At 44.4% G+C, this 23,999-nt stretch overlaps 1 protein-coding gene across 9 annotated transcripts in view; it reads left to right on the forward strand.

Annotated features, from left to right (window-relative positions):
* Positions 1–23,999, forward strand: part of LOC103348031 (ESX-1 secretion-associated protein EspI) — a 96,043-nt gene that overhangs the window by 23,313 nt on the left and 48,731 nt on the right. The window contains exon 3 of one of the 9 annotated variants that reach the window (XM_070054417.1): positions 1,021–23,844. The exons of the other annotated variants lie outside the window; for them this stretch is intronic. The gene's annotated coding sequence lies outside the window, so the exon portion shown is untranslated. Of the gene's footprint in view, positions 1–1,020; positions 23,845–23,999 lie in introns of those variants that run through there. 9 annotated transcript variants of the gene reach the window in all.

A 23,999-nucleotide genomic window follows, 5' to 3' on the forward strand; every position in this document is an offset into this window, starting at 1 on the left:
CACTTCTAGGTTTTGATAGGTTGGCAGGGATTGTCTTAGTCCCTTTTGGCTGCTGCAAGGAACCACCCCTAGTCTGAGTAGCTGGCAAACAGCAGAAATAGATTTCTCACAGTCCTAGAGACTGGGAAATTGAAGATCAAGGAGCCAGCAGCTACGGTGTCTAGTGAGGGTCTACTTCCTTAAAAGAGACCTGTCTTTTCACTGTCACCTCACAAGGGCCTGTACAAGGGCACGAACTCCATTCTTGAAGGCTCCCAAAGGCAGTGCCTCCTAGTATATAGCGCGGGGGAAGGGCGTAGTTAGGATTCCAGTATATGGATTTTGGGGGGACACAAATATTTATACCATAGCAGGGCTGCCCAAAACAGAAGATCCAGCTTCCACCTGGATGCCTCACAAGGTGGGCCTCTTCATCCCTGCCACGGACATGAAGTGGCTACAAGGAGTGAAATAAATGGCATGGCATGGTTAGGCAGAGGGGGCCTGGGCAGGATTTCCTGGATCTTCTCCATCGGTTCCTGGGGGCAGTGGTTCTCAAGGGAGGCAGAAAGGAGGACTATTCCAAAGTGGGCATGGGGGCAGCATTTTCGGTTGTCGCAGCGAGGAGATTTCACTGGGTAAGGAGTTCTTCGGGATCGGAACCTCTTGCAAGGCAAGGGTTGCCTGCACGGCGGACATTCACCTGTCCTCAGTGGCTGGGTCACTCCCACTGAGCAGCTGGAATTGGAATTGCTGAGGAATTGTGCCTCCTCTATTTTTACCGCATGGAGAAAGAATTCAGGAATTTATGCCTACAAAAGAAAATAATAGACTAGTCTTCCACAGTTTGATTGGGAAGTTAGGGGTGCTGTTATCATGGGTCGCTCCCCAAGTACAGAAGTTCTTAGTTATTCTTTATATGCTTACAGATTATGAAACAAGCCCTGCTCTGGGCTTACAGCAGTTTTGTGACTGGAGAAACCAGCTGGGCCACCAAGGAGTAATTTTTAAATAACTCAGATTTTTCCTTCTGTTTCTCAGATATGCCGAAAGGTATACATAACCTTCAGCAGCAGTTTTTTTGAATCAAACCTCAGCTCTTCATTCTCATCCATTCCTCACATCTGGTCTGTTCTTTTTCCTCTTTCAAATAAAAACTGAAAAAAGAAGTTCTCTTCTCTGTCTCATTCCCCTAGCCTCCTTTTTTCTTGAAAAGTGGGGTGATAGAAAAAGGCAGAGTGACAGAGGTTGTCATCCTTCACTTACCAGATGCTCACAATAGCCAGAAATGGGCCAGGCTGAAGCCGGGAGCTAGGAACTCTATCCAGATCTCCCATGTGGGTGGCAGGGAACCAAGCACTTGAACCATCTTCTGCTGTCTTCCCAGCTCATCAGCTGGACTCACACCAGGCACTCTAATGTAGCAGGGATCCTAAGAGGTGGCTTAACTTGCTGTACCACAGAGCCAGCCCTTCCCTTTTTTAGTCTCTGTTGCTATAGCTCATAGGACCCACTTTGGAGCAGGCAGGAGAGAATACTTGTAAGTGAGCTGACATAGGATACTCGTGTATGCTTTACTTCCCCTTGGTTAATTTTGGCAGATAGCCCCTCTCCAGTAAAAATGTCCAATATTTAATGTGCTTTTCCTCCTCCCCATAAACTGCCTCTGGGACCTCACTTGAGAATATATAAATTGGTAAGAAAAAAATGAGCTCTATAGTAGAAAAGGGAGTTGACTAAGCTGAGGGAACTCATAAACAAAGGAATAGATCATTAATGAGCTCTTCCCACTAAAAGTCCTCCCTTATTGCTATTTGAGAAACTGCAAAACTTTTCGAAAGATTTGTTTATTTACTTATTTGAAAGGCAGAGTGACACGGAGGAGAGACAGAGAAAGGTCTTCCATCCACTGTCACTCCTAGATGGCTGCAATAGCCATGTCTGGGCCAGGCTGAAGTTAGTAGACAGAAGTACCATCTGGGTCTCCCACGTGGATACAGGCACCCAAGCACTTGGGCCATCTTCTGCTGCCTTCTCAGGTGCATTAGCAGGGAGCTGGATTGGAAGTGGAGTAGCTGGGACTTGAACCTGTGCTTTGATATGGGATGTGGCTTCAGAAATGATGGCCTAACCTGCTGTGCTGCAACACTAGCCCACAAATATTTTTGCCTCTCAAACTAACAAAGTAAAATACTGAATTAATTAAAATGCCCGGGGATCGGCCTGTGGCACAGCAGGTTAAAGCCCTGGCCTGAAGCGCTGGCATCCCATGTGGGCACCGATTCTAGTCCTAGCTGCTCCACTTTCGATCCAGCTCTCTGCTATGGACTGGGAAAGCAGTGGAAGATGGCCCAAGTGCTTGGGCCCCTGCACCTGCGTGGGAGACCTGGAAGAAGACCCTGGTTCCTGGCTTTAGATCGGCACAGCTCCGACCGTTGCGACCATCTGGGGAGTGAACCAGTGGATGAAAGACCTTTCTCTCTCCCTCTGCCTCTCCTTCTCTATCTGTGTAATTCTGCCTTTCAAATAAATAAATCTTTTTAAAAAAATTAAAAAATGCTCACGGTGCTGTGGCTTAGTGGGTAAAGCCGGCATCCCATATGGGCACCAGTTCTAGTCCTGGCTGCTCTGTTTCTGATCCAGCTCTCTGCTATGGCCTGGGAAAGCAGTAGAAGATGGCCCAAGTGCTTTGGCCCCTGCAACCACGTGGGAGACCCAGAAGAAGCTCCTGGCTTCAGATTGGTGCAGCTCTGGCCGTTGCGACCAACTGGGGAGTGAACCAGGAGATGGAAGACCTTTGTTTCTCTCTCTCTGCCTCTCCTTCTCTGTATAATGCTGACTGTCAAGTATATAAATAAATATTTAAAAATAAATTTTAAAGAAGTGCCCGGTGTTGGAGTAGGTTCAAAAAATGAATGATCACATGACTCAGCAGTACTACTTGTAAATACATACCCCAGAGAAGTGAAAACATATGTTCCCACACACAAAAAACTTGTATATAAATATTCATGGCAGCATTATTCATATTAATAGTAAAAATGAAAGCTACCTGAATCTTCAACTGATAAATAAATAGAAAAGTAAGATGCATCATATTCTTTTTCTTAAAAATAGATCTTTATTTATTTGTTTTGAAAGTCAGAGTTCACACAGAGAGGTATCTTCCATCTGTTTGTTCACTCACCCAGGTGACTGCAGTGGCTCCCGCTGGGCCAGGCTCAAGCCGGGAGCTTTATGCAGGTTTCCCACATGGGTGGCAGGAGCCCTAACACTTGGGCCATCCTCTTCTGCTTTCTGAGGCTGTTAGCAAGAAGCCCAGTCAGAAGCAGAGCAGCGGGGACTTGTACTGGCACCCTTATAGGATACCAGTGCTGCAGGTGGCAGCTTTACCTGCTTTGCCATAGAGTCAGCCCCATGGTATATTATTACCATGGAATATTATTCATCAATAAAAAAGGAACAAAATACTGATAAATGTTGTTGTATAGGTGAACCTTGAAAACATTGTTAAATGAGCCATTCACAAGACAACATATTTTAGGATTCTATACATAACAGGCAGATCTATAAAGACCAAAAGCTGATTAGTGATTGGGGTTGGGAATTGTGGGGAAATAGGAATGACTGTGGGTAAGGGGTTTCTTTTTTTGGGGTGATGAATATGTTCCAAAATTGATTATGATAATGGTGGTATAACTTGATAAATATACTAAAAACCATTGACTCATATATTCTCAATGGATGAATTGTGTGCTATGTAGATTATAACTCCATAAAGCTATTATAGAGTTAGTGGTGGAGTTTGTTAAATGAAGACCTTTTTTTGGAGAAAATCAAAACAGCTTACTTTAATATGCCCAGCCAGGAGCCAGACTCAGTAAAGGTCTCCCATGTGGGTGGCAGGAACCCAATTACCTGAGCCATGATCTTTGCCTTCCAGGTTCTGCATTAGCAGGAAGCTGGAATCAGGAGGTGGAGGCAGGAGTCTGTCTAACCCGGGCACACTGCTGTGGGATGTGGATGTCTTAACTGCTAGGCTAAATGCCTGCTCTGTGAGATGCATTTTGAGGATGCATCAGATTTCTTTCTGGAATGAGATGGTTGGATTTGATCACTGGCTGGAATAGGAGAAACACATTTAGACTGATAAAACAGAGGGGTTTTGTTTTTAAGATTTATTTATTTGAAAGAGTGACAGGGAGAGCTTCCATCTGCTGCTTCACTCCTGAAATGGCTGCAACGGCCAGGGGAGGGGCCAGGCCAAAGCCCGGAACCTGGAACGCCATCTAGGTTTCCCATGTGGGTGCACTTGGGCCTTTGTCTTCTGCTTTCCCAGGTACATTAGCAGAGAGCTGGATCAAAAGTGGAACAGCTGAGGGGCCGGCGCAGTGGCTCACTTGGTTAATCCTCTGCCTGCGGTGCTGGCATCCCAAATGGGCACCGGGTTCTAGTCTCAGTTGCTTCTCTTCCAGTCCAGCTCTCTGCTGTGGCCCAGGAAAGCAGTGGAGGATGGCCCAAGTGCTTGGGCCCCTGCACCCGCATGGGAGACCAGGAGGAGGTGCCTGGCTCCTGGCTTCGGATCGACTGCGCCGGCCGTAGCAGCCATTTGGAGGGTAAACCAACGGAAGGAAGACCTTTCTTTCTTTCTTTCTTTCTTTCTTTCTTTCTTTCTTTCTTTCTTTCTTTCTTTCTTTCTTTCTTCTCTCTCTCTCTCTCTCTCTCTCTCTCTCTCTCTCTCTCTCACTGTCTAACTCTGCCTAATAAAATTAAAAAAAAAAAAGTGGAACAGCTGGGACTTGAACCAGTGCTCATTTGGGATGCTGGCATCGCAGGCTGTGGCTTAACTCACTGTACCACAATGTGGGCCCCCATAAGATTTATTTATTTATTTATTTGAAAGGCAGAGTTATTGAAAGAGAAGGAAAGAGAGAGAGAGAGAGAGAGAGAGAGAGAGAGAAATATCTTCCATCTACTGGTTCACTCCCCAAATGGCTGCCGAAACTTTACTTGAATCTTTTTTTTTTTTTTTTTTTTTTTTGGACAGGCAGAGTGGACAGTGAGAGAGAGAGAGAGAGAGAGAGAGAAAGGTCTTCCTTTGCCGTGGGTTCACCCTCCAATGGCTGTCGCGGCCGTAACAGTGTGGCTGGCGCACCATGCTGATTCGAAGCCAGGAGCCAGGTGCTTCTCCTGGTCTCCCATGCGGGTACAGGGCCCAAGGACTTGGGCCATCCTCCACTGCACTCCCGGGCCACAGCAGAGAGCTGGCCTGGAAGAGGGGCAACTGGGACAGAATCTGGCACCCCAACCAGGACTAGAACCCGGTGTGCCGGCGCCTATTGAGCCGCGGCGCTGGCTTACTTGAGTCTTACACATGGGTGCAGGGACCCAAGGACTTGGGCCATCTTCCACTGCTTTCCCAGGCGCATTTGCAGGGAGCTGGATTAGCAGTGGGGCAGCTGGGACTCAAACTGGCACCCATAAGGGCTGCTGGTGCTGCATGGTCCACTTTAAGTGAACAACTTTAGAGTCTCTCCTTCCTGACAGAGTGAAGAGATTTTTGGAGAGGAAAAGAACAACAATATCAAAAGTCCTAGAAAGATGCACTTTTAAAGGAGAATAAGAGCATACTAATACTCAATGCACATGATAACTTAATAAATTAAATAAATTATGGTGATTAAATAGTTTGATAATTGAAGTAATTTTTATAATATTATTTTTTAAGATGTAAGATGTAAGATTTGGAATCAGACCTAGCCTCATATTTTTCTAGTAATAGAGTTAATGTTTATGTAAATTTTAACTGCTTAGACTGGAAAATATAATATCATTGTTCCTTATCTTTTCTTACAGAAAGAAGACTAGGCATTATGTCAGTGGCTTTAATGAAATAAGAATTTGTGACTCCATGTGTCACATGGTCAGCCCTTACCTTTTATTTGGCATCTGGTTTCTTGCATTACAAATGCCAGCCAATGAGATCGTGCACATATGAGAGAGGTCACAGCTCTCTACAGCTATAGATTTCAGTTCTGATATTTTATGCAGCAGTATCTTTGTACACTGTAAGGTAGAAGAGAAGGTACTAGACAGGTTCCTGGAAGTTAGTGGCTGTACGTAGTGCTTTCAGAGGTGAGAAGATGTGAAATCACTGAGCAGACAGTAACTTCGGGAGGGCAAGGAGCTTTAAGTGCCCCCAGCACTGCAGAGTGCTGCATGCTTGGAGTCTTGTAGTCTGTAAAGATTAGGTGTGCAGGACTGAGGGCTGAGCTAGCAGTAAGGAAGCAGAACTGAGCTGCTTCTGCAGAGTGAGACCCAGGACTTTAGGCAGGATGTAGGAGACTATAGAGGTGAAGGGACCTGAAGAAGAGATGGCTGCCTGTGGCCTTCAACTTGTGGACTAGTCACAGTGTAGAAGTGAGATGGGTGGAGCCAGTGTTGTGGTGTGGTGGGTAAAGCCACCACCTGCAACACTGGCATCCCATATGGGCGCCTGTCCAAGTCCTGGCTGCTCCACTTCTGATCCAACTCCCGCTAATGTGCCTGAGACAGCAATGGAAAATAGCCCAAGTCCTTGGGCCCCTGCACCCAATGGGAGACACAGAGGAAGCTCCTGGCTCCTGGCTTAAGCCTGGCCCAGCCCCAGCTGTTGTAACCATTTGGGGAGTGAACCAGCAGATGGGAGATATACCTTTCTATCTCTGCCTCTCTTTCTCTAATTCTGCTTTTCAAATAAAATAAACCTTTTTTAAAAACCTGAGGTGGATGAGCCTCTTGCCATTGCTAGTTGTACTAGCTTCCTGTGGCAGCCATTACAAATGGCCACACGTTGGTGGCTTAAAACAATAAGAATTTATTCTCTCAAGGTTTCTGGAGTCCAAAAGTTCAAAATTAACATGTCAACAGGGCTGTGTTCCTTTTGCAATTTCAAGGGAAGAATCCTTCTTTGTCTCTCCCAGCTTCTGGGGGCTCTAGGCATTCCTCAGCTTGCTTGGTTTATGGCCACCTCACTCCGATCTCTTCTTGGCCTTCTCAGAGCCTTCTCCTCTGCGTGTCTCTCCTCTATCTCTCCAATACAGTGGTCTTCAAAAAGTTCATGGAAAAACTATGTGTGAATTTCAATTTTTCCCCCAAGATAAGCTAATTTTTTGATTCTGTTTTTCCATAATTTTTTGAAGTCCCCTCATAAGGACATTTGTCATTGCATTTAGAGTATGGATAATCCAGGACATTCTGGCACTCCCAGATACCTACCAAATCTGCAAAGACTGTTTTTCTAGGTAGGGTAATACTTGCAGGTTCTAGGCATTTGATGGGGACCTGTCTTTTGGCGAATCTTGTGTGTCAGCTTCCCTGGGCCCTTGTACCCAGACTCAGGCCTACTCTGTGGGTTTGCCAGTGTGAGTGGTGTAGGTATGGGTGGGTATGTTTTCTCTCTGTCCCTGTCATCTTTTCAGGAGGCTGCATGAATAAATTGGATCAGGGCCTGAGTGGGCTGGCCACGCACATCCTTTCTCTTCACTACAGGCCTCCTTCCTTTTCATAACATTGCCTTGGGTTCTAGGCCCATGCACTGGTAAGATGCCAAGATTCAGATTTAGGGATAGGAGTTGAGAAGATGGCTACCTTTAGGTAAAACTGAGAGTTCTCACCCATCTTGATCAAACTATCAGATTTTGCACCCTGGGGTACCCTACTTTGCTCCAGCCAACACACTGACTCTTCCGTTCAATGTGATTGTCCAAGACCTCTTCTTCACGGAGACTTGATTCTGTCAATTATTTCCTTTGTCTTATGCATTTCAGTCTCTTCTCTCTCCAGGGGCCTTCCCCTATGTGCACCAGCATGTTCCTCTCTGGCAAAAACACAGACAGCCAATCCAACAAGTTCTTGCCACTGTCCTGCCCTTTGCATGCTGGTTTTGCTCTTTCTTCCCTCTCCTGACACTAAAATTGGAAGAGTGGGCTACCTGGAGTGCCAGCCGTCCACTCGTTCCTTCCTTGTTCCAGTGTGTCGTCAGGCCCCATCACCTTCCTGAGATTCCCTTCTAACAGTCAGCAGTGGCTTCCTATGCCCCACCCCCCCACTTCCACAGCCTCTGACACTACAGACCCTCCCAGACCCTCCCTTGGCCGCAGCACCAGATGGCCTTTTTTAGCTCTTCCTGACTCACCTCCTCTTCCCTAAGCGGGGTGCTGCAGGCTAGCCTCTGGCCTCTTTGCCTTCCTCCTTGCACTCAACCTCTCTTGGAGCAACCCCAGCTGTGCTGTCTTCTGTCGCATAGCACAGTATTCTAGCAGTCTTCACAAGACAAAGGCTGTAGCGGTCTGTTTCATTCTCATTCCATCTCAGAACCCAGAACTAAAGATAGAAATGTGACAAGCCTCATGGCAAGACTTCTGGGAAGTTCAGTGGAAAACAACTCAGGGTTTCAGTAGGAGGCGTTATCCTAGGAGCCAGTCAGCTCAGAAGAACAAAGATTCATAGACAGTGAGACGTTCTGGACCTGCCTCATTGCTTTCTGTGGACAGGAAGCTGGTCAGAAGAATGCCAGTCTGGGGAATGTGCAGACAGAGGCATCTGAGGTTCAGAGCAGTGTCGCTGAAAGGCGGTCATGACAGCCCTGGGTCAGGGAGGAGACTTGGACCACAGGAAAATGAAGTAAAACTAGTTAAGGAGCTACAGTTGGGACTGCAGGACAAAGAAGGGAGCCAGAGGCACCATACCTATGTCAGAAGGCCCCGAGGCCCTCACCAGATGCTGAGGGGAGAATAAAGGGCTGAGAAATGCTCTGTGATGTCTGTGGGACGACACTGGTTCCTGCTGCCTCCAGCACACTGACCCTGGTCACTAGGGCCTGGAAGCCCTTACAGATGTTCCTTTGTATCAAGCAGTAGCAAACCCTGTTTTTGTTTTTGTTTTTGTTTTTGTTTTTGTTTTTTTAAGATTTATTTGAAAGAACACAGAGCGAGATCTTCCATCTGCTAGTTAACTTTCCAAATGGCTGCAATGGCTGGGACTGTGTCAAGCTGAAGCCAGGAGTGAGGAGCTTCTTCTGGGTCTCCCACATGGGTGCAGGGGCCCAAGCATTTGGGCCATCTTCTGCTGCTTTCCTGTGTGTGTTAGCAGGGAGCTGGATCTGAAATGGAGCAGCCAGGACTTAAACAGTGCTCAAGTGAGATGCCAGTGCTGCAGGCCATGGCTTAAACCTTCTGAACCACAGCGTTGGCCCTGCAAACCCTGTTTTAAACCTCAGTGGGTCTGCCAGCGTAAAGGCCAGGCGGCATAAAGTTCCCTGCTTCACCATTCAGCAAACAGTTGCTCAGCAGAGGAGTGAAAGGTGCCTTCCTAGCGTCACATTCAGGTGCTTCTGGAAGCCCTAAGACCTTCAGTCTGCTTGGGCAGGCCTCCCAGAATGCAATTATAGCAGTAGGAGCAGGTGGGCTACTCAAACACCCCACAGGAATCCCCAGGTTCTGATCTATCACAGATTTCTTTGTTTTTTTTTTTTTTTACATTTTATTTACATTATGAAAGTTTTATATATTTCAAATATACAGATTTAGTGACACTTCCCCCCACCTCTCTCACATTCCCACTCTTAATTTTTACAAATATCTCTTTTTAGTTTATTTAATGATTGTATAGTTAACTCTACACTAAGTAAAAGAGGTCAACAAATAATATGAAGAGGAAAAAAAGACACTCTTCCTCTGTGGAAGAGACAAGGGCTGTAAACAATCATCAAATCTCAAAATGTCTATTTCACTTTATACATTATATTTCAGGTACTCTATTAGTTACCTCGGATCAGGGAAACCATGATATCTGCCTTTTTGGGACTGGCTTATTTCACTAAGTATAATGGTTTCCAGTTGTGTCCATCTTGTTGCAAAAGACAGGATTTCTTTTCTTTTCTTTTTTTTCTAATTTTCTTTTTTACAGCTGAGTAGTACTCCACAATATATATACCATAATTTCTCTATCCAGTCAACAGTTGATTGACATCTGGGTTGATTCCATAACTTAGCTATTGTGAATTGTGCTGCAGTGAACATGGGGGTACAGATAACTCTTTCAAATGCTGATTTCCTTTTCCTTGGGTAAATTCCCAGGAGTGGGATGGCTGGGTCATATGGTACATCTATATTCAGGTTTCTGAGGTATCTCCATACTGTCTTCCACAGCGGCTGCGCCAGTTTACATTCCTACCAACAGTGGACCAGGGTACCTTTTTCCCCACATCCTCACCAGCATTTGTCGTTTGTTGATTTTTGTGTGAGAGCCATTCTAACTGGAATGAGGTAAAACCTCACCATGGTTTTGGTTTGCATTTCCCTGATGGCTAGTGATCCTGAGCATTTTCTCAGGTGTCTGTTGGCCATTTGAATTTCCTCTCTTAAAAAATGCCCATTTCTTAACTGGATTGTTTGTTTTCTTGTTGAATTTCTTGAGCTGTTTATAGATTCTTGATGTTAACCCTTTATCACTTGCATGGTTTGTAAATATTTTCTCCCATTCTGTCAGTTGCCTTTTTAGTAAGTGTTTCTTTTGCAGTGCAGAAGCTTCTCAGCTTGGTGTAATCCCATTTGTTAATTTTGGCTTTAATTGCCTGTGCTTCTGGGGTCTTTTCCAAGAAGTCTGCTTATACCAATGTCTTGCAGAATTCCCCCAATGTTCTCTAGTAATTTGATGGTATCAGGTCATAGATTTGAGCCTCTGATCCATTTTGAGTGGATTTTTATGTAAGGTGTAAGGCAGGGGTCTAGTTTCATACTTCTGCATGTGGAGATACAGTTTCCCCAGCACCATTTGTTAAAGAGACTGTCCTTGCTCCAGGGATTGATTTTAGCTCCTTTGTCAAAGATAAGTTATTTGTAGATGCATGGATTGATTTCTGGAGTTTCTATTCTGTTTCTTTGGTGTATAAGTCTGTTTTTGTGCCAGTCTAGGCTGTTTTGATTATAAATGCCCTGTATTATGTCTTAAAATCAGGTATTGTGATACCTCTGGCTTTGTTTTTGTTGTATAAGATTGCTTTAGCTCTTCGGGGTCTCTTGTGTTTCCGTATGAATTTTAGTATCATTTTTTTCTAGGTCTGCGAAGAATGTCATTGGTATTTTGATTGGGATCGCATTGAATCTATAAATTGCTTTTGCTAATATGGACATTTTGATAATGTTGATTCATACAATCTATGAACATGGAAAATTTTTCCATTTTTTAATTTCCTCTTCTGTTTCTTTCTTCAGTGTTTTGTAATTTTCAACATAGAGATCTTTGACATCCTTGGTTAAATTTTTTCCAATGTGTTTAATTCTTTTTGGAGCTATTGTGAATGGGACTGATCTTAAAAGTTCTTTCTCAGCCATGATATTGTCTGTTTACAAAGGCTATTGATTTTTCTGTTTTGATTTTATATCCTGCCACTTTACCAAACTCTTTTATGAGTTCCAATAGTCTCTCAGTGGAGTCTTTTAGATCCCCTATATATAGACTCATGTCATCTGCAGATATAGTTTGATTTCTTTTCCAATTTGTATCCCTTTTATTTCTTTGGCTTGCCTAATGACTCTGACTAAAACTTCCAGGACTATATTAATAGCAATTGTGAGAGTGGGCATCCTTGTCTGGTTCTGGATCTTAGGGGGAGTGCTTCCAACTTTTCCTCATTCAATAGGATGCTGGCCATGGGTTTGTCATAAATTTCCTTAATTATGTTGAGGAATGTTCCTTCTATACCCAATTTGCTTAAGGTTTTCATCATGAAGGGATGTTGTATTTTATCAAATGCTTTCTCTGTGTCTGTTGAGATAACAGTATGTTACTTTATTTTTTGTTTTTAGAAAGCTTTTATTTAATAAATTATTTAAGAATATAGTTGTTCTTCTCCCCATACTTACCCTCCCACCCCCACTCCCATCCCACCTCCTACTCCCCGCTCTCATCCCATTCTTCATTAAGATTCATTTTTAATTATCTTTATATACAGAAGACCAACTCTATGCTAAGCAAAGATTTCAACAGTTTGCACCCACACAGACACACAAAATATAAAGTACTGTTTGTATACAAGTTTTACCATAAATTCTCATAGTACAACTCATTAAGGACAGAGGTCCTACATGGGGAGTAAATGCACAATGACTCCTGTTGTTGAGTTAACAATTGACACTCTTATTTATGATGTCAGTGATCACAACAGTATGGTTTTTGTTCTTTAATTTGTTAATGTGATGTATGACATTGATTGATTTGCAAATGTTGAACCATCCCTGCATACCAGGGATAAATCCCACTTGGTCTGGGTGAATGATCTTTCTGATGTGTTGTTGCATTTGATTAGTTAGTATTTTGTTGAGGATTTTTACATCTGTGTTCATCAGGGATATTGGTCTATAGTTCTCTTTCTCTCTATTGTATTCTTTTTGGCTTAGGAATTAAGGTGTAGGCTTCATAGAAGGAGTTTGGGAGGATTCCCTCTCTTTCAGTTGTTTTGAATAGCTTGAGAAGAATTGGAATTTCTTCTTTAAATGTGTGGTAGAATTCAGTGAAGCTATCTGGTCCTGGGCTTTTCATTGTTGGGAGGATTTTTATAACTGATTCAGTTTCCATCTTGGTTATTGGTCTGTTTAGGTTTTTTATGTCTTCATGACTCAATTTTGCTAGATTGTGTGTCTCTAGGAACCTATCCATTTCTTCTAGATTTCCCAATTTGTTGGCTTGCAGCTCTTTGTAGTAATTTCTAATGAATCTTTTTATTTCTGTGGTGTCTGTTGTTACGTTTCCTTTTTCATCTCTGATTTTAATGATTAAGGTCTTCTCCCTCTTTCTATTGGTTAGTTGGGCCAATGGTGTATCGATTTTGTTCATTTTTTCAAGAAACCAGCTCTTTGGGGCTGATGCTGTGTTGTAGCAAATAAAGCCACCTCCTGCAGTACCAGCATCCATATGGGCACCAGTTCAAGTCTCAGCTGCTTCTCTTCTAATCCAGCTCTCTGCTATGGCCTGGGAAGGCAGTACAGGTGGCCCAAGTCCTTGGGCCGCTGCACCTGCATGGGAGACTTGGAAGAGGCTCCTGGCTCCTGGCTTCAGATTGGCCCAGCTCCAGCCATTGCGGCCATTTGGGGAGTGAACCAATGGATGAAAGACCTCTCTCTGCCTCTGATAGGGTCGAGAAACATCAACTGCCCAAGGAACGACTCCAAGAGACACTCTCATGCAATCAGCAAGGGGTTTATTCAAACCAGCATGCTGGGGCTCTCTGAGCACGCAGGAACACAGCAGCCCCGAGAAGTCAAGGGTCAGGGTTTTTATAGGGTTTTCAGAGACTAGCAAATCATCTCACACCGCGGGAAGCTCATTAGCAAATCAACTCACACCGCAGGAAACTCAAAGCACGTGCAGGGAGTTCAAAGGACATCTCCTAGAATTGATTGAGGCATTAACGGCGGGTGAGGCAAGGGTTACACAGCTTCAGCCCCTTATCTTCACACAGGTGCAGCTGTAAAGATAAGGAACCGAAACTATACAACCCCCGCCCCACAGGGTTTCAGCTTTGGGGAAGGAGGTTTGTGCCTGCAATTTTCTAGCTCAATTCTTCACCTCTGCCTCTGCCTCTTTGTAACTCTACCTTTCAAATATATAAATACATCTTAAAAAAATAAAACTCTTCATTTCACTGATCTTGTTTGTTTTTGGTTTCAGTTTTGTTTAATTTTTTCTCTAATTTTAATTATTTCTTCCCTCCTACTAACTTTGAGTTTGTTTTTTTGTTGTTTTTCTAGGTCTTTTTTTTTTTTTTTTTTGACAGGCAGAGTGGACAGTGAGAGAGAGAGACAGAGAGAAAGGTCTTCCTTTTGCCGTTGGTTCACCCTCCAATGGCTGCCGCGACCGGCACACTGCGGCCGGCGCACTGTGCTGATCCGATGGCAGGAGCCAGGTGCTTCTCCTGGTCTCCCATGGGGGCAGGTCCCAAGCACTTGGGCCATCCTCCACTGCACTCCCTGGCCACAGCAGAGAGCTGGCCTGGAATGGGGCAACTGCGACAGAATCCGGCGCCCTGACCGGGACTAGAACCCGGTGTGCCGGCGCTGCAAGGCAGAGGATTAGCCTAGTGAGCCACGGCGCCGGCCGTTTTTCTAGGTCTTTGAAATGCATTGATACTCATTTATTTGGTACCTTTCCATTTTTTTCATGTAGGCATTGATTGCTGTAAACTTCCTTCTTAACACTGCCTTTTCTGTATCCCATAAGTTCTTTTTCTTTTTAAAGACTTATTTTTTGGGGGCCAGCGCTGTGGCGTAACAGGTAAAGCTGCCGCCTGCAGTGCCGGCATCCCATATGGGTGCCGGTTCAAGCCCTGGCTACTCCAGTTCCAATCCAGCTCTCTGCTATGGCCCAGGAAAACTGTGGAAGGTGGCCCAAGTCCTTGGGCCCTTGTGGAGACCCAAAAGAAGCTCCTGACTTTGGATCAGCGCAGCTCTGGCCATTGCAGCCAATTAGGGAGTGAACCAGTGGATGGAAGACCTCTCTCTCTCTCTGCCTCTCCTCTCTCTCTGTGTAACTCTGAGTTTCAAGTAAATAAGTAAATTAAAAAAAAAAAAAAGATTTATTTATTTATTTGTAAGGCAGAGTTACAGAGAGAAAAAGGTGGGAGTGTGTGTCTTCCATCCACTGGTTTACTCCCCAGATGACTGCAGCAGCCGGAACTGCGCTAATTGGAAGCTAGGAACCATGAACTTTTTCTGGATCTCCCATGTGGGTGTGGGGACCCAAGCAGTTGGGCCATCTTCTGCTGCTTTCCCAGGCCATAGCAGAGAGCTGGGTCAGAAACAGAGCAGCCAGGATTCGAACTGGTGCCTATATGGGATGCCGGCACTGCAAGCAGTGGCTTTACCTGCTATGCCACAGCATTGGCCCCTCTGATAAGTTTTGATATGATGTATTGTCATCTTCATTTGTTTCCAGAAGTTTTTTTATTTCTTCTGTGACCGCCTGTTCTTTCAGGAACATATTGTTCAGTCTTCATGCTTCATTCATTTGCACATGGATCTAGAGGTTATTGAGTTGTTGATTTTCAGCTTGATTCCATTGTGGTCAGAGAAGGTGCATCGTATGATTTCAGTTTTTTTGAATTTGCTGAGACTTGTTTTATGGCTTCGCATATGGTTTATCCTAGAGAAAGTTCCATGTACTGATGAGAGGAATGTGTATTCTGCAACTGTGGGGTGAAAAGTTCTGTAGATATCATTTAGATCCATTTGGTCCATAGTGTCAGTTAGCTCTGTTGTTTCTTTGTTGAATTGTCCATTGATTAAAGTGGGATGTTGAAGTCCCCCATTATTATTGTATTGGAGTCCATGTCTCCCTTTAGAGCTTTTTTTTCCCCTTTAGATCTATTAACATTTCTTTTAAATTAGCCAGGTACCCAATAATTGGGTGCATATACAATTATTGTAGTCATATCTTCCTGTTGAATTGATCCCTTAATCATTACATAATGCCCTTCTTCGTCTCTTTTAACAGTTTTTATGTTAAAGTCTGTTTTGTCTGATATTAGGATAGCAAAACCCTTTTTTGGTTTCCGTTAGCATGGCATATCTTTTTCCATCCTTTCACTTTGAGTCTGCGTGCTTCTTTGTTGGTGAGATGTGTTTCTTATAGGCTGCAAATAGATGGGACTTGTTTTTTAACCATTCAGTCTGTATCTGTTGGAGAGTTGAGGTCATTTACATTCATGGTGACTATTGATAAGTAATGACTTGGCCCTGCCATTTTCCCATAAATATTCCTGTTGTTTACTTTGGATTTCTTTTGTACTTTTACTGGGTGATTTTCTGCCTTCACATTCTTTCATAATGATGGCTATCTTTCTTTGTTTTTGTGTGTACACATCCTTAAGCATCTTTTGTAAGGCTGGAAAAGTGATGAAAAATTCTTTCAATTTCTGTTTGTTATGAAAAATCTTTATTTCACCTTCATTCATAAATGAGAGCTTTGCAGGGTACAGTATTTTGGGTTGACAGGTTTTTCTTTTGAGACTTGAACTATATCTAGCTATTCCCTTCTAGCCTGTAGGGTTTCTGATGAGAAGTCAGCAATGAGTCTAATTGGAGATCCTCTGAACGTCATCTGATGTTTCTCTTGTGCACATTTTGGAATCTTTTCTTTATGTTTTACTGTGGGAAGTTTGATTACAATGTGTCGTGGAGAAGCTTTTTTCTGGTTCTGTTAGGAGTTCTACGTGCTTCCTCTGCTTGGACATCTCTTTCTTTCTCCAGTTGGGCAAGTTTTCTGTAATTATTAAATTAAATAGTGGGCTGGCGCGTGGCTCAATAGGCTAATCCTCCGCCTAACGGCGTCGGCACACCGGGTTCTAGTCCCAGTCGGGGCGCCAGATTCTGTCCCAGTTGCTCCTCTTCCAGGCCAGCTCTCTGCTATGACCCGGGAGTGCAGTGGAGGATGGCCCAAGTGCTTGGGCCCTGCCCCCAATGGGAGACCAGGAGAAGCACCTGGCTCCTGCCTTCAGATCAGCGCGGTGTGCTGGCCGCAGCGCACCAGCTGCGGTGGCCATTGGAGGGTGAACCAATGGCAAAGGAAGACCTTTCTCTCTGTCTCTCTCTCTCTCACTGTCCACTCTGCCTGTCAAAAATAAATAAATAAGTAAGTAAGTAAGTAAGTAAGTCATTCTAGTCCATTCTCTCTTTCCACACCTTCAGGAACTCCTAAGACCTGACTCGTATTTTGGGTCATTTGAGAGTATCCAATAAATCTCCAACATTGTTTTTAAGTTTTCTATTTTCTTCTTCATTTTTTTAGTCTAAAATTCGAAGACTTGTCTTCAAGTTTGGATATTCTTTCTTCTACCTCACCAAGCCTGCTGTTAAGGCTTTCCACCATGTTTTTTGTTTTTGATCTATTGAATTCTTCATTTCTAATATTTCATTTTGATTTCTCTTTAAAATCTCAGTTGATAGGAAACATTTTCATTCACATTATATGGCTTTCTTTAGTTCATGGATTTGCTTCTGATTGCTTTTGAGTAGTCCCATGATTAACTTTTTGAATTCTGTTTCTGGCATTTCCCCGATCTCTTCCTCTTCACATTCTAATATTTAAATGTTGTTGTGTTCCTTTGGAGGGGTTCATGGTGTCTTCCTTCTTGTTTCTTGAATTTTTGCATTTGTTTTTTTCTCTGATGGCTTTTATCTTTAAGCTATGACTCTGTGGCTTAGTGGGATATCTACACTTTCAGTGAATACCAAGAGGTGTGTGGTGGGTGGGGCCAGGGAGCTCTGGTCAGTGCTCCCTGGTGGGGCCAGTGTCCAGGGTAAAACCCAAGCTGGGCACGGTAGATCTCAATGCCTGGGTGTTAGCCCCCAGTGTGTGTTCCATGCTACTGTGTGAACTGCACAGATGATCTGCGCAGTCCTTACTGTGGGCACCCTTCTTGCAGTGACCTGCCCCAGGCAACCAAGGAGCTCCAAGCATGTGGAGCTGCACCCAGATTCCCCAGAGATCTGTGGGGAGCAGCCCGGACTGGACTGAGTTACTGGAATTAAGACTTATTCTATGCATCTGCTCTCCCACAATATGGCGCTGGGAGAGAAGTAAACAGCTTCCGCACAGCTGCCTCCAGTTCAACCAATAAACTGTAGGACTTGCTCCTGATTGGAGAGCAGCGTACTCGGCGTGTGGGCAGCCGAGTTAGGATTGGCGGAGGAGGACTATAAAGGAGGAGAGAGACGGCATGCACCAGGAACATCTATCCGAATAACACCTGTGCAGCCCCCGAGAAGAGCCGGCCGGCGGTGTGCCGCTCCCCTGCGGAAGTGGGGAATGCGGCCAGGGGGAACTGCCCTTCCACGGAGGTGGAAGGGATAGTAGCCAACCCGGGAAGAACCAGCAGCTAACCCGGGGAGGGCCGAGCAGACAGAAAGAACAGCGCAGGGTCCTGTGTCGTTCCTCCACGAAGAGGGGGAGCGACATAATGGTGCCGTGACTCGGATATGAAGCCTAGGCAGGGCTTAGTGTCGTTCCTCCATGAAGAGGGGGAGCGACAAGATCCAGCTACACCCTGCACCTTCTCCTGTAACCACCGAGTCCCCCTGGTCTCAGCACAAGGCTCCCACAGTCGCTGGGTGCAGAGGTGTCTCTGCCCTGCCAGCCCATCCAGTCAGCAGAGAAGCAGATGTTTCTCAAGACTGCTCTGGCTAGGTGTTTCTTCAATTTGGGAGGCTGTAGGTGCCTTGTCTTACGTGATTGTCCAGCCACCTCCCAGCCAGACTGAAAGTCAGTGGGGACTGCAGATTATTCCCTCCACTAGAATCTCTGGATCACACGTGTACAGTAGAGCACTGGCCAAATGTTGCTCGCTCTCTCATCACTGCCACAGCACTGCTGAGAAGATGGCGTTCCGTCTCAGCCAGTTGCTGTATCGGTGCACAGAGTCTTCTGCAGCTCCTGCCCACACGCAGCAGCACGGTGCCCGCCCTTTCTCAGCTTGGCAGCATGTGCTATTGTGGGGAAGTTGGGGCAAGATAAATGTACCCACTCTCCTTCCACTGAGTCCACAGGCAAAAAACCGCTAGCAACTGCTGGCCCCCAGGGCTGCAATCCAGACTCATGCCATGCTCTCCCTCCAGATGTGTCACCATAGGTTGCTACAGTCCCATCTCACCTCTGTCTCTGAGCTGCTGCCCACTCCAGCTCTCGGCTACTGCAGTTGTGTGCTGTCTTCATGTTTATGCTGTGTGCCCACACCCTCCACACAGGTCCACAGCGTTCCTCTTCCTCTTATAAGATTTCCAGTGCAGTTTTCTCTCCAATTCTCCCCTGAGAGTGCACTTCCTATACTTTTTTTCATTTTTACTGTTTATCCTTAGCCTAATACAGTATATTGGTCCCTAATCTGCTATCTTGGAATCTCCTACAGATTCTTTAATGAGTTGCAGAATCTATAAAGTACTAGTCTGGGCACTGTGTATGTGAGCAGTGGGTGTGGAATATGATAAGAATATAAAAGGTGTAAATGAGACACACATTTGGTCGAGAGGTTGAGCTTTCTGTTAAAGTGTTCGCATCCCACATTGGGGTGCCTTCACCAGCCCCCAGTTCGAGCTTCCTGTTAATACAGACCCTGGGAGGCAGCAGTGATGGCTCAGTTCATTGGGTACCTGCCACTCATGTGGGGAACTTGGATTGAGTTCCTGGCCCCTAGTCTTGGCCCAGCCTGGTCCTAGTCATTTAATGGGATTCTGGAGGCTCTTTCTGGCTGTCCGTGTCTCTCAAATTAAATAAATAGACAAATGAAATGCTGTGAGCCATAAGACAAGGTACAGTGGTAGGGTAGAATGAGAGCTGAGGTCAGATGGAGAGCAGAGGAGGAAATGAGACTTTGGTGGCCTAAATCAGCAACTCTTACATGAGTTGGATCTCCATGAACTGTCCTGAAACGTCCAAGAGATGGTGTCCAAGGAAAGGAAGACCAGGGGCCCAGATGTTGCTGGAAGCGCCCCTGACCCGGGAGAGGCGGGTCGGCAGAAATTCCTGGGGTTAAGACCCTCGCACCATCCTGCTTTCCCTTTCCTTCTTGTTCTCTGGTGCATGGTGCTTCCAAGTTAGGACAACAATTGAAATAGTTTTGTCTCCAGATTTTCTTTCTCTTTCTTAACAATAAACTTGTTTTTTTTTTTAATGAGATGTAACAAGTATAAATAAAAATAGAACAATCAAGCTTTTAAATCTTAGTTAGATGCCATTTGACATCAGCTCTTGTAGTTCAGGAAGTAAATATCGCAGATACATTGGAGGGACCTGTTTCTAAGGGGTGACATCTGCCAGCTGCTGGTTACTGGGACTTCCCTCTGGCCATGGAGCATAAATGCCTTTGTGAATCACATTGCATAAGTCTTGCAGGAAGACAGGTGCTGAGTGGACTGCAAATCCCCCATCTTGCTTAGGGAGGGAAGCAGACAGCAGAGTGTGGATGCACGTGGCAAAGTCTACAGAAACAGGATGTGGACAGAAAGCTTCAAGCTGTGCCCATGTAATTAAGAGCACCTGTGCAAGCCTTGCCGTCAGTTTTTCCTGTTAATGACTGTTATTGCTGGTAATCCTTTCACTCACGTGTTTACTGAATTTTATATTCTATTTACAAAGTGTCCTTTTAACCACTGGCACTCATGAACCATTACTGTAATTTTCCACTTATGTAACTTGATCTGCATGTGGGTGTTGCTGTACTTACTCAGATATTTCCTGCTTATTCATTTGCAATATTAGGACAATGATACCTATTTCAGAGATTTCCTGAAGATTCAACGAGATAATATATGTAACTGCTCAGCATAGAAGTTGATAGTATACAGAGTAAATACTTTTTTCCCCCTTTTCTGTTTTCTCATGAAGCATCTTTTTAAAACTTCATTTAGAATTCTCAAAGTTGCCAGAAAGCACCACACTTGTAGTTTCTGAAAGCTACTTTTGGTCTGTGTATGGAGATTATGACATTGCTTGCTTGCTTGCTTTTTCTTTTAAAGATCGATCGATCTATCTATCTATCTATCTGAAAGGTAGAATTACAGAGGGAGAAGGAGAGACACATACAGAGGCAGAGAGATCCTCCATCCACTGGTTCATTCCCCAAATGGCCACAACAACCATGGCCAGGTCAAGCTGAAGCCAGGAGTTTCATCCTTGTCTCCACCTGGGTGCAGGGGCCCAAGTACTTGGGCTGTCTTCCACTGCTTTTCCAGGTGTATTATTAGGGAGCTGGATTGGAAGTGGAGCAGTTGGTACTTGAACCAGTGCCCATATGGGATTGCCAGTGTCATGGGGCAGAAACTTAACCAGCTATGCCACAATGCTGGCCCCCATTGCTTTCTTCTGACTAGTCTAAGTGCTGGAAAGCCTGCAGGAATTAACAAGTGTTAATATTTTTGTAAATGTAAGAATATAACTTTCGTGTAAATGTAAAATTAATACAGGTCAAAGATTTTATTCAACTCATTAACTATTGGGCATCAGTAAAATGTTAAGAATGTTTCAAAGGAGAATTTGAGGAGCAGATGATAAGGGAAGACCGAATAGTTTTGTTAATATAGTAGTTCCCCATCTGTGAAATATACCTTCCAAGATGTTCTACTAATGCTGAAACCACAGAAAGTGCCAAACCCTTTGTGTACCATTTTTTCCTACATGTACCTATCCATGAGAAAGTTTAATTTATGAAGTAGACACAGTAAGATATTAACAGTAACAGAGTAGTAATATACTGTACTAAATTTAAAATTTGAGTTAAATATTTCATTTAATATTTTCTTTTTAAAGTTTTGTTAAAAATATTTATTTTATTTGAAAAATAGAGTTAGAGGGAGAGACAGAGTGAAGCCAGACTGAATCCAGAAGCTTAGAACTCCATCTGGGTCTCCCACTGGGTGGCAGGGGCCCAAGTACTTGGGCCATCCTCTGCTGCCTTCCCAGGCACATTAGCAAGGAAATGGATAGAAGCAAAGCAGCTGGAACTTGAACCAGCCCTCCAGTATGGGATGCTGGCATTGGAGGAGGCAGCCTAGCTCGCTGTGCCACAGTGCTGGCCTCCCACTTAATAATTGCAGACCACAGGTAACTGAGACTATGAAAAGTGAAGAAAGTGACTGCAATGGATACAAAACTGGTTAGTATTCTACAGTGCAGTAATATGTAATGTTTGGGGTTCTCTTTCCTACAGACGAGGAATCAGTCATATCTTTACTAGACAAAATTTATTTATATTGCTATTGATCAGAATTTGCATTTTCATCATTTTTACAAGTTAAACTCCTACATAGTTGTAAAATATCCTAATCAATAAGAAATCAGTCAAATTGCACAACCCTAAAGAATCAGAAGATCTAAGAGGTTCCAGTAGGTAAAGATAAGCCTTCCACTGGAAGGGAACCTAGAATGGTAGGCTTCCCCTAATCCGTGGTTTTGCTTTCCACAGGTTCAGTTACCTGCAGTTAATTCAGTCTGAAAATATTAAATGGAAAATTCCAGAAATGAGCAATTCTTAAGCTTTAAGCTGTGTACCATTCTGAGTAGCACATTGAAACCATCCCTCTCTGCCTCACTCGGAACATGAATCATTATCTGCAGCGTATCCATGCTGGGTATGCCACCTTCCTGTCCATCACTCAGTAGCATCTCAGTTATCAACTGTCATGGTGTCACAGTGATTGTGTTCAAGTAACCCCTATTTTACTTAAAAATGGCCCCAAATCTCAAGAATAATGATGCTGGCAATTTGGATATGTCAGAGGATAACTGTAAAATACTTTAAGTGAAGAGGTGAAAGTTCTTAATTTAGTAAGGAAAGAAAAATATACTCTGAGGTTGCTAAGACTTATGGTCAGAATGAGGCTCTTATACATGAAATCATGAGGAAGGATTTGTACTAGTTTTGTTGTTGCACCTCACACTGCCGAAGCTACAGCCACAGTACATGGTAAGTGGTTAATTAAGGTAGGAAAAGCTTAAATTTGTGGAGGGAAGACAAGGACAGGAAGCATGTTCTCATTGATGGCAATGTCTTGCGCCAGAAAGCATGGGGCCTCTGTGAAGACCAGCAAGGGAATCCCTGAAACAAGTGACACCAAGCCATTTAGTACAAATAAAGACAGCTACACAGATTCAAGAACAGGTCACTGATTACAGGGAATGTCCTCTCCCTGGGACATTGTGGTGAATAGGGAGAGGGCACTGGAGCAGCCAGTGCAGCCTTATCTATTCGTTTGAGTCTTGTTTTGGTGGCTGAGGGGCCAGCTATCCATTCTTTTTTGGCCTCTTTCCAAAAACCACTTATACAGACTTTCCAGGCTCTGCTACTTGCAAATCCTCTACCCAAACTAAAGAAAAAACTAATATAACCTGAGAGTTATAAAACTATATGGTTTGTTAAACAGTCATATATCCCCTTAGAACATCTGTTGTATCATATTTTTGACTTGTCTACTTTTTTAAAAAAAAAAAGATTTTTATTTATTTGAGAGAGTTACAGAGAGAAAGGTCTTCCATCTTCTGGTTCACTCCCCAGATGGCTGCAATGGCCAGAGCTGAACCAGTCTGAAGCCAGGAGCAAGGAGCTTCTTCTGGGTCTCCCATGTGGGTGCAGGGCCCAAGCACTGGGCCATCTTCTACTGCTTTCCCAGGCCGTAGCAGGGAGCTGGTCGGAAGAAGGGCAGCCATAACTATAAATGGCGCCCATATGGATGCTGGTACCGCAGGCAGATTAACCTTCTGTGCCACAGTGCCGACCTTGTCTACTATTTTTAAAAATATCTTGTGTTTTTTTATTAAGTAGTTGTTCTTTGACAGAAGAAATGGTTCCTCCCTGCCATCCCCAACATTAGCTGTTAAGTTAGAATTTGATGATTGAAGTACCATATAGAGTTCTTTCCTGCTCAGAAAAATTATTTGACTTCCCAGTATTTTCAGAATAATGTGCAAACACCCGTGTTTCAGATCCAGATGAAGGTCCTGGCTCCTAGCATCAGCCTGCCGCAGCCTTGGCTGCTCTACTTCTGACCCAGCTCCCTGCTCATGTGCCTGGGAAGTCAGTGAAAATTGACTCAAGTCCTTGGGCCCCTGCACCAACGTGGGAGACCCAGATGAAGCACCTGGCTTCTGGCTTCTGACTTTGGCCTGGCCCAGCCCTGGCTATTGTAGCCATTAGGGGAGTGAGGCAGTGGATGGAAGAGATAGCTTGCGCTCTCTCTCTCTCTTTCTCTATAGCTCTAGCTCTGCCTTTCAAATAAATAAATCTTAAAAAACAAACAAACAACAAAAAATAATGTGCAAACGACTGGCCTGAAAACCCAAGCTTCCTCCCCCCCCCCCCCCCCCCCGCCGCCGCCCCGCACCCACCTCCGGTATTATCCCCTTCTTCCGTCAGGTCCAGTTCTTAACTCCCAAGTATTCCCATAGCATCTCTGTATCTACTGTTGTGATTTGGAAGCTGTTTTTCACCTTCAGGG

Source organism: Oryctolagus cuniculus, chromosome 1 (assembly GCF_964237555.1).
Source record: "Oryctolagus cuniculus chromosome 1, mOryCun1.1, whole genome shotgun sequence".
In the NCBI taxonomy this organism is placed as follows: domain Eukaryota; kingdom Metazoa; phylum Chordata; class Mammalia; order Lagomorpha; family Leporidae; genus Oryctolagus; species Oryctolagus cuniculus.